The sequence below is a fragment of the Gadus chalcogrammus genome, chromosome 3 (assembly GCF_026213295.1).
Source record: "Gadus chalcogrammus isolate NIFS_2021 chromosome 3, NIFS_Gcha_1.0, whole genome shotgun sequence".
NCBI lineage: Eukaryota > Metazoa > Chordata > Actinopteri > Gadiformes > Gadidae > Gadus > Gadus chalcogrammus.
This window is the reverse complement of record NC_079414.1, coordinates 6,782,276-6,788,504: the sequence shown is the minus strand read 5'-3', so window position 1 is coordinate 6,788,504 and position 6,229 is coordinate 6,782,276.

The following is a 6,229-nucleotide window of genomic DNA, read 5'->3' as shown; positions in this document are numbered from 1 at the left end:
TTATGAGGTCATGGTGGTCTTAGCGTTGAGGTCAGCAGCAGAACTATAAAGCCCAGAGATGGGGTCATTATAGTAGGACTGGCGGCTTCATCTCCTGGTATACTCGCTATACTCGCTCGCCGGCCCAGCATCGATGTGGTGTTTAACTGCCACCCTGTGGATACTTAGGAGAAAGCAGTTAAAGACTAGCCGTTTATTTATTTGGTTTACAAATCAAAAAGGAGAAACAAATTAATGAAATTATGAAATATGCAATATAAAAGCCATTAAGTATTTGCTGGAATTTGACAGTGTATCATTATCGACTACTCAAATGTTAAAATTTGGCTTGTTCAATTTTTACAAATTGACTAACATGATTGAACATCAACACAGACATAATTACTTAATTGGAAGTGCCTTTTTTTCACAATGTGAAAGATCATGATTTATCTTTTGATCTTTTTTCATCTCTTTTTTTTTTGTTCTCAGTGATAAGGTGTAAACAGCCCTTTGCATTTAATATAGCACGATAACAATCTGATAAAGAAAGTGTTTTTCCCTGTTGTATACCTGCATGGAGCGATCTCATTTCAAAAGTTGTGACATTGAACTGTCAAGGCATACACACACACACACACACACACACACACACACACACACACACACACACACACACACACACACACACACACACACACACACACACACACACACACACACACACACACACACACACACACACACACACACACACACACACACACACAAAAACATTGCACTTTCACTCTTACACAAACAGACAATCAGGCACACTCACAGACACACAAGATGGCCATTTTCTCATAACGGTGTAATTGAAAGCTGTCAGGTTGAGTCGATTGTCCTCCGGGATTTTTTCTGGCTGGCTAAGGCCTCAGGAGTCCCTGCTTCTTCAGTTTAGATTAGAGTATACTCTGTCTCTCGACTCTCCCTCTCTCCCTCTCATTCTCCCTCACTCTCTCTCTCTCACTTGCTTTCTAAGTCTCTCTCCTTCATCACCCTTTGTCTCGCTCTCAATCTCTCTTCAGTCTGCTTTCTTTTCTCTTCTCACTCTCTTTCTCCACCAAGCTTTCCTCGATCTCCTTAATCATTGCTATTTTTCACACACATTCCTCTTAACTTCCACCAACCCACCAACTAACCGTCGCCAATAGAGTAATGATTCTATTTTTGTAGTACAAAAACTTTCAATAACCCGCTTTATAAATAGGACATATTTAGCGCACCCTATGAATCAGAAATATTCTCCAAAAGTACGGTGACAGTTTGGGTCTAATTGGCCCTGGCTCCATTTAGATGGGGCTAAGCTGGTGTTCTTGGCTGTGCCTTGAAAGTTCACGTCATCTGGGAAATGGAAGAAAAAGATGAATAATGGATGTACATCATCTCATCAGACGAATCATTCAATAGTGTTTATAAAGTCTGAAAACACTCTCTCCCTCTCTCTCTCTTCCTCTCTCTCTCACATGCGTGAGCATGCTCTCTATCTTCCTTTGCTGTGAGGGAACAGTGAAATTCATTCATTATGGAGTAGGCGCTAATTTGGGTTAGCATGTAGTTAATCATTTATGTGGACTCTCCTCTTTGACTGGCCTGCTAAATAATGAATTAGGAGTTTTGGAAATGTTCATTTGTTCTGTGATCCGTGGGAACATCTGAGTTACATGAATTACAGGATGTTTTTGTACCTGTGAGGAGTTGTGTGTGTGCGTGTGTGTGTGTGTGTGTGTTTCTGTGTGTCTGTGTGTGTGGGTGAGGGGGGGTGGGGCTGTCTGCAGGTGGGCGATAACGATAAGGAATACAGACTCAACAAAAAGATGTGCTATATGGGTTTGAACTGAGAATATTTTCTTCCTAATACATTACTCACACTCACTCCCCACCCCCCCCCCACACACACACACACACACACACACAAACACACTCTCATACAGAGGCCTTTGGTTTATCGTTTTCATAACTAATATTTTCATCTTACTGTTTTTTTATACACAGCTAGGGAACATTTCCAACACGTTTCTGGACACTTTCTGGTAATGGTCCATGCAGTTAGGCTTTGAGATTGGGGGATTTTCACCGATTTTGAATTGCAGAAGTAAAGTCTACAGTATTGAGGGATATAACATTGGATAGATAAAAAGTAGGTAATAACCTATCAAAAATGATTTAATTTATTTGATTTTATACAGTTTTATTAATTGAACATCAAAAGCCATGGGATATTTTATATTTTGAACTCACAATTAAAATATAAAGTCACAACCGATTTTTCAAAAGCATAACGTTTGACTCTGGTACTTCAACTGTTTAAGATGTAACTAAATCAATTTTCAACCGCTTATCTTCGCTCAAACCATTTAAAAAATCTACACACTTGTATCTTCAATAATTTCTAAACGGAATTTCGATAACATTTAAACTTTCCTCAGAGTCACAGTTTTAGTTTCAAATCGTCATATTCTACAGTTGGTCCCATTGACGCCGTCTGCCCAATCTGACACTTGAATAGCTTAAGACAACTCGGTTAAATTTCAACCGTTTACCATTGTTCAAACCATTAAAAAAATCCACTCGCATCTTCAATAATATCCAATCGGAATTTCGATATTTCGATTTAGCTTAGCTACCGAGCCCCTTCCGGCAACCATTGTATGCTGTACGTCCTGGCACTTGATGTACACAAGCACTTTATTTTTCATAGTACTTAAAGAGATACTTCACCGGTGGGAATATGAAGGTTTTATGAATTAAATAATTCAATGTATTATAAATGTGGAAAGAAAATTGAAATCGGTTCATCCTAGCCTGAAAAAAGGCAGAAAGAGTGTTTTCATGGTCTCTCTGGCTCAAAGTAAGAAAACCTCCAACTACCACAGTGCATTGCGCTCGCTGCCCCGCCCACCTGTCGGTCTCTCTCGTCCCCCTCATTACCCCTCAGTACGCGAGCTCCCGCCCCCTCTCATTCCTTATTGGTGGAAAAGTTTGCCACCAAAAGTGTGTTGTAGTCCTCGGCCCTTCTAGCGGGACAAGATATTTCTCCCGAAATGACGACAAACGCGTCATTTCGGGAGAAAATTTGATGAGAAAAAATGGGCCAAGGGGAGACTGGTTTAGACTGATATTTATTTATATATTTATTTATATTACAATAGCGATTTTATAATGATAGAACGCCGGTTCTAAATGGGTGAAGTATCCCTTTAATTGTGTAGCATCTGCAGTAGCTGCTATCATTGCTTTACATGGGGAATGGGCTGCCTAGCGATTGTTAGTAGCCTACTTGCACTTGGTTCTATGAACATCTTTACTGTACTGATAGCGATATATTGTTTCACTTCTTATGACAAGTACTTGTAAGTCACTTTGGCTAAAGTGTCTGTTAAATGCCCTAAATGTAAATGTAAATTTACGTTGACGCTGGAACGTGATGACACACATACACACACACACACACACACACACACACACACACACACACACACACACACACACACACACACACACACACACACACACACACACACACACACACACACACATGCACACACGCACACACACAGTGCATTACCTTTGATGTTTCAGATTCTTCAGTTAAATTCATTTTACATTTCTGCATTTTTAGCAATGCTTTGCGCTTTTCATTCAGCGGTAACTATATTTGTTTCCAACCATTTACTGTTTTCTTAAATGGTGTGCATGTTTACATTGTTTGCACCATTTAGACTTTTGAGCTTTTGTTCAAATCCCTTAATTTGATTCAAGACATTTAACGTTTATTCATGTCTTAATCTATGTGGCTTTATTAAAAAATATTTTCATGGATGTTCACTTTGTACCCCAGCACTCACTGCATTTTCTACAGGAAATGCATTTTCTAGTTTTTATTGTTTTTATATTAAGATTTCCCTTAGTTAGAATACATAATTCCTAAATTATAATGAATGAATCGAATTATCAACTGATCCTTCATCCATCCAAACAGATACAACATACACCACACAAAAAAACATGCAAAGTCTTGGCAACACATTAGGTGGCGCTCCATAGTAAATTTGGTAAATCCGAGTTTCGATTGTATATATCCGCAACATCGAAAAAGGAGCTGCACAGAAAATGAGCTTTAAAAATGCAAACATCCAGTGGGTTAAAAAGAGAAACGTATATTCAAAAGATTGGCTTCTGGAACAAAATAGGCAGATCAACTCCGATAGGTAGGGTATGGGGTATGATAAGAAAGATGAGCAGCATCCAAAGAGATTGGCAGTATCCAGTATAAAAAGCGGGACAGGAAACCGCAATATCAAATGAAGATAAAGCAGAAATAATAGCACAGACGTTCACTGAAATGTCTAGCTCCAATAATCTAACAGAGGAAAGGAAACGAAGGGGAGAAGAAACTAAAGGAGCATATCCAGAGATTTTACAGAGGCAAGAGTGTAGGCCTATAGGTGCTTCAATGGATGCACCTTTTACTATACAAGAAATGCGGAGACTATAGCAAAATAATATATCATAAATATCTCCAGGGAAAGACTAAATTTGTTGGATAATGTTAAACAATGTAGGCCTACGGGGTTGGACTTTAAGGAATACATAATGAAGTATGAGAGGAAGTATGGGTACCTATCAGTTGGAAAGATGCAGTTACCTGCATACCTAAAATAAAATCAGGAAAGGACCCGGCAAGTCCAACAAGCTTGACCAATTTCACTTACTTCACTTACTTGTTGATCAATGCTTTTTTATGTACTAGAAAAAGCATATGATATGGGTTTGAAAGAAGGATTAATGGTTCAATTATATAAAATGGAAAGTAACAGAAAGAACTTTTAATTGGATTAAAGATTTTTTATTTGATAGATCTATTGAGGTTGCGATGGGATCAGCTATCTAACAGGTATAATGTTGATAACGCAACTACTCAGATCGGCCCAATAATTCTTTCCATTATGATTAATGATGTGTATTCCAACATGAATTTGGACATAGGAAGATTGTTATTCGTCCAAGATGGGGGCTTTTGGAAAAGGGGGAAGAATGTTATATTCTTTGAAGGTAAGAATAAAGCAGGAGTTAGAGTAGTTGAGAAATGGCTATGCTCATGGGGATTTAGGTTTTTAGTTGAGAATACAAAATGGATGGTATTTGCTCGGGAGAAGGTAGGAAAGGCTGATGTATATATATATGATGTAGGTTTTTGATTTTTGGGGGGTTTATTTGATACAAAGTTGACCTGGATTGATAATATAAATAAGATGGTGAAAATATGCAAGACGGTTCTAAATGTAATGAAATGCCTGACAGGATCTGAATGGGGAGCAAGTAGAAGTTCTTTGAGGAAGATGCACTGCTTTGCTTGATTGATTGTGGGAGTGTAGTATAAAGGTCAGCGGAAAAAATATTGTTAAATAAGATGAAAGTCATACAAAATCAGGCACTGAGATTATGCTGTGGGGCCATTAAGACTTATCCATAGCAGTCCAAGTGGAGATGGGAGAAATACCACTTGGCCTAAGATACAAGCAACTAATGTTGATTTATTATCTTATTGGGCAAGTCCACAAGGAAGGAGATCATCCATCTGTAAAGGCTCTTAGTCCATGCTGGGGAGAGAGTGGGAAAGTGAAGGGTGAGTGTTATGTTTGGGCCGTAAGTAAAATGGCAAAATAAATAGGATACCATGAGAAAAGATACAGCTCCATAGTACCTTACCCCGTGACTCCGAAATACTGGGTTTTCTTTTGTTGAACAAGTTCTACATCTAAACATTAAGGAAAGAATACCAGATCACTTAACAGTGTATACAGTTAGCTATTAGCTGCATCGCAGTGGATAGAGCAAAGTAAGCTAAAAAAGTTGATAGGCTCAGACTCGTTATCAGCGCTGGTATCATTGCAGTCCATGTCATCCCAAAGCAGCAGAATTACACTATGAAATATATGAAACACTAATCATAATATTGAGACATACAGAAACAGCAGTCCGGTTTCTGTTGATTCCTGCTGGGGCATTGAGGGGACTGAAATGGCCAACTCTCTAGCTAAAGAGGCGCTAAAACAGACCAGAATGGTGGAGGTTGATTCCAGTAAAGCTGAAGCTAAAGCTATAGTACAGCACCATATCATGACAGCCAAAGGCATTGGGAAGCTAGTGAACCAAGGGCGTCATTTATAAAATAAAGCAAAAGTGGGAGGAATGCAAACAACAG